Raw genomic sequence first — 13,904 nt, forward strand, 5'->3', positions numbered from 1 at the left:
TGCCGCTGGTGGTGGCCGAACTGAGGACAGCCGTGAATTGGAAGTCATTGGTAGCACTTCCCATCACATTATGGCTTAACGATTTATGAAATGCCATTGTAGCCAAACTGGAGATACCTTGGTCACACCCAACCCTCTAGACTGGAAGACATTTCTAGTAACGATAGAGGCTAGACTAATGGCTGTTGTTCCTTAATGGCAGAACATATCAGGGCTCACACAATTTTGAGATATGAGCAGACAGCCTAAACCGCACCTTGCTGGTGGGACAAACACCCTCCCTCCTCCCTCCCATGCCTCCCTACCCTCAATGACGGTAGCCCTCCTGAACGATACTGCGCTTGTCAATCTTCTCCTCAGCATGGCACACAATCTCTGGTGGTATACAGTAACCTGTTGTGGCCATAACCCTATGTCCTCTAAAAGGAAAGTGCTCTGAGTATTTTATGCAATGTGATTCGTATAGTGCCAATCTTTGTTCTAGTGTCCGTAAGTAGATATGCAAACTGTATGGCAATATACATGGTATAAGACTGTATACTGTGATGATTCTATTGTGGGTTAAACATATTATGCTGGTATTGTACACTGATAACCTCTCTACTGATTGTTCTCTTCTTTATGGCTGTTTAATCTGTACTAAACATACAGCCCCCTCCCCAAGGGTAGTTTAAACACTGTGACCACCACTTCCACAGGTTTATTTTTAAAATTAATGGGAGGGGGCAGCAAGGTCCCCCTGCTTTGGACTTTAAAGGCCGCAGGGACCACCACCTCCCCCAGGGCATGTCTACATAGAAAGAGGAAGAAAGCACGGCCCTCTTCCAATGTTTAGAATTGGCCCTGGGACTGCCACATATTGAGGCACAAAACTAGTAACAAGGATGAGGGTGAATATGCAGCTGCCCTCCTGGGCCATATTTGGCCTCGGGGACCACCACCTCCCTGGGGCATTTCTTAAAGTAAATCGGGTGGGAGGGCATGCTGCCCCTCCTCCCAGGCCATTTTCAGCCCTGGGGAGTACCATGCATTGAGGCAGGCCCTGTGCAAACTAAAGGAAGGGGGCTGTGCCGCCCACCTGCTGGAGCAATGAATGGCCCTGGGGACCTCCAGCCCCACAGGGCCGGCACCCTGAGATTTCCACGCTCGGGAGATAGCAGTTTGCTTTCACTTGGCGGAAGCAAACTGTAAATCCACTCCCAGTGGGCGGGAGCAGGAAAACTGCTCCCACCTGAAAACAGATGAAAAAATTGCTCCCACAGCATTTATTGCGTGTGGGAGTAATGTCGGCTCATGATGGAGGTGGAAAGCCGGCAAGGGCCGCGGGGTTATTGAGGCTCCCCCTGCAGTCCTCAACAGTGCACCAGGGCACCCAGTATCAAGTGGCCGGGCCTCAGAGGATGCGGGCCTAAGGACCAAAATCAGCCTGGGAAGGGGGGCACGCGGCCCCTCTTCCCTTCATTTCATATAGTTGAGATTCACCTCTTTGTTGTCTCGTTGTCTTCTTTTGACAAGGTTTCATGTAATCACAGATTTGTAGATGAAGACGCTTGAGGAACAATCACATTGCCAAAATTACATGCACTCAAGGTCACTGGCGACATTACCTTGTGGGTTTTTACACAGCTGTAGTGTAAAATATGCACTAGATATTTACCTAACTTGGTAACACTCACTAATTTACCAGTAGAAAGTATTACAGTTGAATAGACATTTTGGGCAAAACTGTAGACTCTTCTTCGAAAAAACGAAGTTCCGTTATGGCCTGATGCCCATTTCACAGAAATTAAACCTCAGCGAGAAGCACTTACAAATATAAACACAGCAGGTGCTCCTGTTGAAGCTCCACTTCTGTAAAGCACAAATGATTCTAGCTTTTTGAGCTTGGTGAAGGCAAAGCAAGTGTGTTTCCCTCTTAAAATTCCTGTTCGAAAAACAATCTGAAATCCTTAATGGAGGTCAATGCATTGTTGATCTATTGGGGGGCAATCTGATCCATAGGTACTGTGATGAGTGGTTTCTTTCGTGTCTTGAGATCTTAGGGTTCTCGTGTTTAGTTATACGTAGTATGCAAATGCCCCAAATCATCTGCAACGTCCCCCATTTGGTCCGTCCCTTTTTCCTTAGTAGTATGCAAAGGACTTCCCGCCTTTTCCCACGTTGATGGACAGCTCACCAAAAGGCTTCCGAGTGTGTTTCCTGACACTTTTCATGATATGTTCTTGATGCAGAGGAATATTGAGGGCATCATCACCAAACAAAGAAGCACTTCCTTCATATAGTTAGGAGGAAGTATCCTTGTATAGTTGAGATTCCCCTTTATGTTGTCACGCCCTCTTCTCTAGACAAGAATTCATGTTATCACAGGTTTGTGGACAAAGACGCTCGAGGAACAATCACATTGCTGAAATTACATGCACACAAGCTCACTGGAGACAGTTCCTTGTAATCCATTATGCAGCTATAGTGTAGAATATACACTAGACATTTCCCCAACGAGGTATCACTTACTAACCAACCATTAGAAAATACTCTGGTTGGGTAGAGATTTGGTGCAATACTGTGGACTCTTGTTGGATAAAGGGGCAGGTGGCCTTCTGTTCTGGCCCAGTCACTCACACAGCTACTGACTCACCCATACATGTATTTAGACACCCACTCACGCAAACATTCAGCAACTCTCACACCCCCTCACATACCCATACAGCCACTCACTCACCCACAAAAACACTCACACACCCACTCACACAACCATTCAGCAACTCTCACATATATTAACAGATCAACACAGACACACACACCCATACAGCCACTCACACACCCATAAAAACACTAACATACCCACCCAAAGACACATACAGCTACTCACACAGCCACTTAGTCCACCATTCAGCCACTCACACACCAACTCTCAAATGTTACAGGTTACAGTTATGAATTATTTAAAAAAAAATCTTAGAAGTTCACAAAAAAACTAAGGTTACAGAGACATTATAGTTAGGAAATAGAATTAAAAAAACCTTAGAAATTCCCTGAAACAACCAAATGTTACAGGGAAGTTATAGTTAGGCACAGGTTTCACTTGTACAAAACCACCGAATTTCAGCAGTTATATAACTTACACCCCAGCAATGCACTGCTTATGACCTCACATATTACATAATTTGTGACATGGTCAGTTTCATCGCTAATGACATTTCAAATAACATCACTGATGACATCCAAAGAACCACTCACACACCCTCTCACAAACCCACACAACCAGTCTCACACCCATACGACCACTTATACAACTATTCACACATCCAATTACAGATCCATACAACGACTCACACACCCCTGCAAGCACTCACACACCCACTTAAACACCCAAACAACCACTCACAAACCCACTCACACATGGCACAAGCATTCACACACCCACTCACACACCAATACACCCACTCACACTCATTCAACCTCTCACATACCCATACAACCACTCACACATGCAATCGCACACCCAGAAAAGCACTCACAAACCCATTCACATACCCATACACCCACTGCCAGAACTATACAGCCACTCACACACCCAGTGGCAGATCCATACAGACACTCACACAAACACTCACACAATCACACAGCCACTCAGTCACCCACTCACACACTGATATAGACACTCACAAAGTCACTTAGATGACATATGTTAGAAACTATATCACTCATAAGTAGTACAGAAAGAAGAGTAATTTAATTTATGCTGGAGATTAGTAAATATATTTAAGTTTCAGAAACAATTACAAAACACACTAACTGGATGATGTCATCAGTAATATCATTTGAGATGTCTTCATTGATGTCATCAGTAATGTCATGAGTAACGTAATATGTCATAAGCAGTGCATTGGGAGTATAAGTTATAGTTAGCTCAAGTATCTATAACTGCTGAATGTCACTGGTTTTGTACATGTGAAATCTGAGCCTAACTATAACATACCTGTAACCTTTGGTTTTTCAGTCAATATGTTTAAAGTTGGGGTTACCAGGGATAGGAATTCATCTGAATTTTGCCACTTAATAACTTTGCACCTATTTGACGACTCTCCACTAAACTTTGCAGACCTATTATTCCTTGTACATTAGCAGAAAATGCAAAGTTTCGCAGTGATTGGCCTAGAAGTTCACAAAAAAGGGGCCCCCAAAACAAGTTTTGACCCCAATGCATTTTACATAGAATTTTGTATTGAACATAGTTCCAAAAGGACTGAACGGACTTATATGAAATTTTGCAGGATTATACATAATGATGTGCTGATGATCCTTTGGGGATACTGGATATAAGTATAAGTATTTTTTAAGGTATAAGGCATTTTAACTTTGTGATATCTGTTGTTGCTATATAAGTTCACAGTATTTAGCAGAACTACTGTGGTACATAGCAATGACAAGTCATTAAAAAAAGTACAGGCTGTCATGTTGCTTTTAGGCACAGTTTGCCTGTGTTCTGAATTATTCCTTAAGATCTAGGTAAGAAGTAGGTTTGGCGTTTTCCACTACATATCACCACTTTAGTAAAGTGGTAATAGTTAGGAAAAAATATTTACAAGTTTCTATATATTCTATATATTCTACATACTGCTTCAGTAATAAACTAAAACCAAATAAATATGTTAAAAAATAAAAGTACACTGTAATACACCATATTTTACATATCTGGTGTAGTACAGTGTATTTTCTATTGTTATCAAATATAAATATGCACAGAAAAGTCTACAGAGTAGCACACTAATACTTAAAAATGACTGCACTACTTACAACAATTGTGCAATTCTAGACTACTATAAAATATAAAGAAAATCATAAATACAATTCTTTACCTCTTTCTACTTAAATAAAGTGGCAGTAGGTAGTGAAGAACAACAATACCTAATACTTACCTATATCAAAGAATGCAACAAAATGCACACTGCAAAATGCAGCAAAACTGGTAAACTCAGACATTAGCCAATCACATACTGACTTCTCCTACGCATATACCGCAGGATACCGCAAACCTGCCACATGATACCATGGCACAATCTATAACTAACTTTTTTAAGACATAGCTTTAACATTACTTACACTATTCACACATACTAATAAAAATTAAAATGTCCACCTCATAATGTATATTTCTATCACATTACATCTACATCCTTTCACACATTTTCACACTACATTTGTTTCAATTAACACACCTCACTCTGCACCACTCCACTCTATGCCACTACACTCTACGCTATTGCATTCTATGCCACTCCAATCTACATCATTCCACTATGCCCCCCTACACTCTACACCACTCTACTCTATGTTATTATACTGTATGCCACTCCAATCTACTTCACTCCACTCTCTACACCACTCCATTCTACACCCCTCTACTCTACGCTGTTATACTGTACGTCACTCAATTCTATGGCAGGCCAGTCTATGCCACTCCACTGTGTGCTACTCCCCTGTACGCTATTCCACTGTACTCTATTCCACTAATCGCAACTCCACTCTACAACACTATACTCTATGCTACTCTACTCTATGTCACTCCACTGTGTGCCACTCTACACCAGAACACTGTGCACCAATCCACTCTACACTATTCCATTGTGTGCAAATCCACTGTACAGAGTTTTACTGTATGGTATTCCAGTCTAATCAACACCACTCTACACCGCCACTCTATGCCACTCTTATATACAGTATTTAACTGTACACCACTCTACTGTACGCAACTGCACTCTACACCACTATAGACTACTCAACTCTACTCTACATCACTCCACTCTATGCCACTCTACTCTATGGCACTAGAGTCTAAGCCAATGCACTGTATGCTAGTACCCACTGCAGTATTCCACTGTGTGCTGTTCTACTGTATGCGACTCCAGTCTACCCACTACACTCTATGCTACTTCACTCTACATCACTCCACTATACGCTATTCCACTCTTTGACACTCCACTCTACATTGTGCTCCACTCGACCACACTTGACTCTACTGTAAATGTAAACCACTGTACTGTACACTAGTTCAATGTATGCTAATACACTTTATCAAACTGCACTCTATGCCACTCCACTCTTCGCCACTCCAATGAACGCCATTCTACTGTATGCCACTCCAGTGTGCAAACTCTTCTCTACACTACTCCACTTTATGCCACTCCACTATATGCTACTCCATCGTACTGCATTCCACTGTACAACACTCCACTCTACGGCACCCCACTCTTCACCACTCCAGTGTACTCTATTCCAGTGTACCCTATTGCATTGTAAGCCACTCCACTGTACCACATATCACTCTACTCTACTTAATTCCAGGTGATCTGTAAACTATAAATTAAAGTTCCAACTATAACTTTCGAATGTCTAATGTTTGAGTAGTTTAGGTTGTATTTGAATAAAAGGTAGAAATAAATGTTCCCTGAAGATATATATATATCGCCGAGAGGAAGTGCTGGGAGTTGTTTGTATGCATCAATATACAGAAGTTTGGTTGCTTCCGGTAAACGGACCCCTCCCTAGAAGTTGGTAGCAGCCCACAACCTAACGTTGCTTGGAATCCGGAAAGGAAAATTGGCTGCAACCCCCTACGAGCCGGAAGAGCATACACCCGCGAGAGGACGCCATCGGTCAGGTCGGAGGACTCACGAAGGAACTTCTTCAATGCTGGTGAGTGAGACGGCACACATGTAGGTGGGGAGAAAGGATTTTTCGGCAGATTAACCGATAAGCCCGCGCATTGCGAAGCTTAGAATTCATATAAATATCCTCAAAAAATGTCCGCAGACGCAGTACGTGAACGGGAAGCAGCAGCGGATGAGCTTTTTAACAATTTACCTAAAGTTAATACCAATACGCCCAACACAAAAGTGGCTGAAACCAATACAGATAATGATGTTAAATTCCTTTTAAAAGATCTGGAAAAGAAAATGAAAAACGAGATCATGAAGTGGTGGGAGCATAAATCTTTAACGAAGTATGTGGAAGTTAACAGAGTACCGCGGGGACTTAGGATAATGCTTGCTCCAAGTCTTGATAACCCCAATCCCCAGATGCTTAAGGAGTGGGGTGAGAGTAATCTAGTAGCTTCCATGAACCTGGTCCATATTTTAATTAAATATGCCGAGATTGATCGCTAAATGCTACTAATGGACATTGCAAACATCAATAAAGAACTGAGTAAATCCGATAAAAAAGATTTCATTGCGGCAAAACGAGATGAAATAGGTGAACGGTTAAAGAAACATGAAGACAAAATAAAAGTGAGAAAAGTACATAAGTTTGCACAAGACCAGGCAGATTATGAATTAGGCCAAATCTACACTTTTGCCCGAAAATCTGAAAATGCTAAAAAATTTAAATTCAGTGGAAAGGCAAAATCGAATGTTACAAGTAACGTGCAAACAATATCAAATGATGTAAATGCTCCAAGTACGAATACTGAATCCATAACAAGTGACTCAAGCATGGAGGGATCAAATGTTGCAAGCATAACAAACAATACAATTCTGAGCCTTGGAGAAGAGATTGATTTTTTAGTGGAGGAACGGAGACAAACATTGAGACCGAGAAACGAAAAGAATCCAATAGAAAAAGGCGGAACACAGCTAGAAGAGCGCGGCGCCGTAGGTGGCAACATGAAGCCAAAAGAAAAGAAGAAAAGGGATCAATGGCGCAAGCAATAACCACTGATAATGAAAAAACCATCATTAATTTGTCAACGACCACACTAACCAAGGCTGAAGAGCAACTGCTCGCTCTAGGACTTAATTTCTGTCCAGAAAGTAACTTTAATTATGCGAACACTAGGGTGGATATGTTTTGTTTTATATGTAAATTGAAACTCAAAAAGTTCTTTACTATAAAAACAGGACTTGAAAAAGCTAAAGTGGCACAACTTTCTGAACCTAAAGATCCACCCAAATTACAAGTATCAGATATACAGACACTCCTAACCATGCATGACTTAAGCAATGAGTCTAGTACAAACAGCCAACAGAAAGAATCTGTAGATTCCACTCAACAGAGGTTACAAAAAATAGATTTACTTCAAAAAGTAGCCGGCGAAAGTCCCTACAATCCAAAATCCACATTCTTACCAATGATGCCTAAAGACGCAGTTAACATCTTCCATGAACGCGTCACAGAGGACATAAAAAAACTACACCGCCAAGTCAATTATAAAAAATGCAAGATGCAGCGCAATAAAATACAATATCAGAATCTGATGAATAAATTGAGTAAAGATCTAGAAATTGTGATCAAAAAATCAGATAACGGTGGTAACATTGTACTGTGGCCTAAAAAAGATTATGTTCTAGAAGCTATGCGACAACTTAATAACGAACTACTATGAGGGAATACAACAAAGCAAAGGACTCTATAAAAAAAGAGCTACAATATTGGAAGTGTGAAGGATTGATTACTACAGAAGAGTATCAATATATGTTCAATGAATATCCTGTCCTTCCCTTCCTATATCTCTTACCGAAAGTCCACAAAAAAGTCACACCAATTCCGGGTCACCCCATAATTTCTGCTATTAACAGCATGGCAGAACATGTGGGGGAGTATGTGGACTACTTTTTACAAGAGTTGGTAAAATCGTTGCCCTCATATGTCAAAGACACTGGTGACTTCCTGAAAAAACTCAATGATATTGTTTGGACGGATAATCTGATCTTAATAACATTAGATATCGAATCATTGTACACCAGCATAGAACATTCAACTGGTATGATTGCTGTTAATCATTTTTTAGAGTCCAGGCCATGTGAATATCATCAACATAATAAGATCTTAATTGCCCTTATTACATGGTGTCTGAATAACAATTATTTTTTGTTTGGTAAAGAGATCTACAAGCAGATACAGGGTGTTGCTATGGGGGCCTGCTTCTCTCCTAGCTACGCATGTTTGCATGTGGGCTATTGGGAGGAGCAGGTCCTCAAGAAGCAACACAATGAGATCTTCATACATAAAATCGTTCATTGGCTGCGCTACATCGATCCAGCACAGCCCTCCCTTGAGGCCCTGCAGGAATATTGCAGTATACCTTTGGATTGTGCAAGCATTACAAAGTAAAGCATGCACTATTATCCCACTGTATCTTGGAGTGTCCGTTGTGCAGTGGTACCATAGGAGTACTGTGGTACTGCAAACAAATATTCCAAATATAGAAATGAGTGGTGGGGTCCATGGGGAGTTGGCTGCCTGTGGGGGGGTTGGCTGGCAATGGTAAGTTTGCTGCCACTAGGGAGTTGGGCACAGGGCTGGACTAGCCAAAGGCAATATGTGGCGTGGTATGGTCATTTGGGGTTTTAGGTGCTGGCTCTGGCTACAAGCCATCCACATGTGGTACTCACCTGAAAGCTGCCCTGGGGTGTTGGGTGCAGGACCTGACGGCAGCACAGACCCTGCAACCAACCACACCATGGCTGCCTGTGGGGGGTTGGCTGGCAATGGTAGGTTTGCTGCCACTAGTGAGTTAGGCACAGGTCTGGACTAGCCAAAGGCAGTATGTGGTGTGGTTTGGTCATTTGGGGTTTCAGGGGCTGGGTCTGGCTGCAAGCCACCCGCATGTGTTCTCAGCTGGAGGCAGCCCTGGGGTGTTGGGTATAGGACCTGACGGCAACCCTGACACTGCAACCAACCACACACCGTGCATAGTCAAAGGCCATGTGCTGCACAGGGTTAAGTCAGTTGCAGTGAGTTGCCTGCCACCAGGCATAATATCCACTGCTGCACATGGGCAAAAGCTATGCACAGTGATTTGTGAGTTGGGTGAATATGATCATGTTTTGCTTTGTCCACCAACATCTGCTATTGCACTTTATGGACATTTCATTCTACAGTTTTATGAAAGGTGTATCCCAGGTTTCAAAACATCATGGCAGTGGGTAGACAAGATGGGAATTTAAGGCATTATTGATTTATGAAAGTGGCAAATAATATAGTAGGGAAACTACAGCTTTTAAGCTCATGCTTATCTTTGAATTAAAATGAAAGAGTAAAGCTTAAGTTGCGGGCCAAGTGTATTCCCATTCTCAGGATTGTAATAACAGTGCCCAAAATGGGCTCCTAGTGGTTCAGGATCCCAGACTCTAAAATGCCCTTATCACAAGCCTCTAGGACAAACAAAAATACATTTGCTTCATGATAATGCTGAATACTGAGCTGCTGAAAATGGGATTTTACTGAGATCCCCACTATATTTGAGATAGTGACTGAGAAATGATGATAAGGCAATCTCTTCTTTCGTTCTGCTTTTTTCTAACTTCCTGTGAAAGTTGTATTTTTACTAGGCCCAGGTGGAAATCTAAATCTGCAGTCAGAACTGGAGAAATTTGGAGGCTCCGTGTTACTCTTGTAATGCGGAGTTCCCGGCAAAATCGGCCAATCCAAATTTATTTCTGGTTCGTATAACAATACAAGGCTTCAGAATGCAAGCTAGCAAGCATGAGCGAGATTTAGCATTCCCTATTGTGATTTTTGGTCGCTAGGAGGACTTCCTGTGAGATTTTAGGAATGAGGGTGGGCTCGGTCAGAGGGCTGCTTCCCACATAGATTTTCTACTCGAGTGGCAGCAAAATCAACTTGAAAATAGTGTGGTGCCATTTGCACAGATTTTTCAGTTGTAAATGCACTACCGGTGCTAGAATCCAAGCATGCAGATCACAATGTGCATTTTCTGCCTGTTGGTGTTACTCCACAGAATCTCGTGGAGTTTTTATGTAACTCCACGGAATTCCGTGGAGTTAAATTCAGCGAGTTCCACCCAGACCTAAATTTTACTACCTTCCTGTCCTTTACTAAATCTTGCACTCTGATGTGGCATGCAGTGTTAAGAAAACTCCAACATTAAAAAAAACATATTTGGACAATGGCAACCGGCACAAATCAGGGATGGCAAGGCAGGGGACGGCTGTAAGGGGGTGTAAATAAAAGAAAAAGAAACTTACTTGATCGCTGCGTCACTCCTCCATCTTTCCTCCACGTCGGGCCGGAACAGGAAGCACTCAGGCTCCCCTAAGCCGATCACAATGCTGCAATGCAGCATTGTGATTGGTCTGAGCACCGTGGTTCCGCACTCAGATGGGGACTGGAAGCCTGGGCATGTTCTAAACTCAGGCTGTAATGCAGCCTGAGTGGAGAACATGCAAAGTGCACATGACTGTTTTGCCCGCCCAAGACAGCCGGTCAAACATTCATGCACACTTACAGATTGCCCACCACCACTTTGAGCAGAGCAGCCACTCCCCACCAAGCTGCTTTAGCAGGAAAAATAAATTGACAATAACATTGAGTTATTATCATTTTATGTATCCTTTATTTACACTACGGCAAAGAAGTGGGGCGACGCTCCTCTTCCTTAGTAGAGGAGCTGCCACTGTATTCCCAACTGCGTAAGTCTAACACAAAAATTTGCTACCTCCCTTCCACTACATGACAACAAGCGCACTCGAAACCATCCCACAAGCACCAATCACTAGACCGTAGCTACATACCAGGTCTACTAGAGCTCATGATCCGCTTTCACTCATTAGAGTCTAAATCGTTTTGGAAGTTTTTACTAAATCTTTTGAAACACTCTCGCTCCCATCTCTCCCATCATCTTATCTTAGTTGAGCAGTCAGGAAATTAAAGTCACGTCACCATTTACCCTGCTCCTAGTTGGTACTTTCATTGTGATAGTAGCAAATTTGTGTCTGTTTCTTCCACACCTAAGCCACTTATTTTAGTTTCTATGTCCACGCTTTACAGCGCGACTATTTACTCACCTGATACTGATGAACTACCAACTTCGACCGAGACATACTTCATCACGAACGTTTCTTCGAATCGGTAAGGACGTTACACTTTACGACCCCATTTCTATGGGTTTGCACTTAAAAATTTGACTGGAATGTAAGGTTCGTCCTTTATTTTCAGATCAGTAACATACTGCTCCAGTAACGGTTTTCACCGCCACCTGAACTGTTGTTATTAAGGTGAGCTTGGCTTTAAGCATTGAGTGTATCCAGACATAATGCTTCACACAACGTAGTTAATATAGAGTTTTTATTTCTGCAGATTCTTCCTCGTTAGCAACATGAGAATCGTGTAAAATGACATAACTGTCCAGGTACGAAATCGGGGCTCCTTGCATTATTTATCATTATTAATTCACAGAGAGATTAGTTGTTCTTATACTTTCATTGTCTTGAACTCTCTCCACAGAATACAAACATGTAACTCATGTGAACTACTGAAAGGTATCGTATACCTCATTATTAAATTAAAAAACACGACATTCTGTTCACGCACCGTGCAGATTCTGACATACACTCTCCTTTCTTCTCCAACAGCTTACCCCTGAAGAAGGGACCACAAATGTCCCGAAATGCATTGGGTGTTTGAAAAATTATTTCATTAGTAACTTGCGTTTATTACTGTATAAATGTATACACATTGAATGATCATGTATATCGTGGAAGCTCACATGATAAAATTGCATATGATCATTGTTTATTTTGAAGTGAAATGAATTAAATGTTGAAACAATTTTATAGCTGTGCATATTGCAGTCCTGGTAAATTTTATACTAGGCCACCCCCTTTCCTTCATACCACGTGCCACACAAGCATAAGGCAATATTGCACGCCTACCGTCATAATCTCAGTTTATCTCCTAAAAAACGAGTGCGCCCACCACCCATTTTCAACGTTTTCACTTTTGCGACTTTGGTGGACTGCACCGCATAAAAATGTCTTTCGAATCTATCTCCAGTATTACTGAAAATCGAGCCACAACTAAAGTTTACACAACAGAAGACGCAAATGAAATTTACAACTTAATTAAGGAGACAAAATCATTTGACGCACAGAGCGGATCAGTCACACAACAATTACGCCAACTGGAATACCTCACCAGAAGAGAATTGAACCAACGTTTACACGCTTCTACACTTATACAATACCATCGAGTCAAACGAATCCCGCGTGGTTTAAGACTATCAATACGTCCAATGCTTTTCAGGCTTCAAAACAACCCACAATTCATGGAAAAATGGTACTCCATTTTAAATAAATGTTCTCTGGATCTGATACTGCTGATAATTGAGGAACTGTCCAAAACAATTCGGGATTTAGAAGAAGAAATAAACACTTTAAAAACTGAATTATCAACAAGAATGGAAGTTGAACCATGGGGACAATTCCTAGAAAGTCTCAACCTTAAACTAGAGAAATATGGAAAAGAGTTACAAGAAACCAAATTGCGAAAATTTAAGAGAGATACAATTGATTATAAGCTGAATGAAGTTTATACTTGGGCCGATGTATACACACAACGAAGATTTACCACCAAAAAAACCACCCAAGCATCCTCAGAGGAAAGTGTTGTATCCGATTCAGACATTGATACTCAGAGAGCTTCATTTACAGGCAGCGCCAGTTCAAAATCTACGACCAAACCACCAACAGAAAGTTCGTCAGGTGCAACACCTAGCACTTCAGGTTCTTCATCTTCTTTTTTGGACTCCAGCAGAGAGCAAGGGAGACCCCCAGACAAGAGTCAAACCAAAACAATCAGCGGTACCGAAAAACAAGGAGAGGAAAAGGACAAAGACAAAAGCAAAAAGGGCCTGAGGAGCCAAACAAAAGCCTCATCATAAATATCTCTTCTCTAAAACTAACATCGTTCGAGGAAAAAGTACTGAACAAAGGCATGTCCTTTGTGAGCACCTATAACAGCACAGAATTGGAGACAGAAGTAGCTCTATATAAATTCATGAGAATCTTGAGACTTCGTAACTTTTTCACCAACATTTGCCCCCAAGACACATCGGATAACTCTACTACAGATGTATCACTCCCAATTTTCAAACCAAAGAGCAC

General features: G+C 41.7%; 1 protein-coding gene across 4 annotated transcripts in view; it reads right to left on the reverse strand.

The window, feature by feature from the left end:
- Nucleotides 1-13,904, reverse strand: part of LOC146817852 (amine sulfotransferase-like) — a 388,273-nt gene that overhangs the window by 62,498 nt on the left and 311,871 nt on the right. Inside the window, exon 8 of one of the 4 annotated variants that reach the window (XR_014963025.1) lies at nucleotides 8,865-11,750. The exons of the other annotated variants lie outside the window; for them this stretch is intronic. The gene's annotated coding sequence lies outside the window, so the exon portion shown is untranslated. Of the gene's footprint in view, nucleotides 1-8,864; nucleotides 11,751-13,904 lie in introns of those variants that run through there. 4 annotated transcript variants of the gene reach the window in all.

The sequence above is a fragment of the Triturus cristatus genome, chromosome 6 (assembly GCF_964204655.1).
Source record: "Triturus cristatus chromosome 6, aTriCri1.1, whole genome shotgun sequence".
In the NCBI taxonomy this organism is placed as follows: Eukaryota; Metazoa; Chordata; class Amphibia; order Caudata; family Salamandridae; genus Triturus; species Triturus cristatus.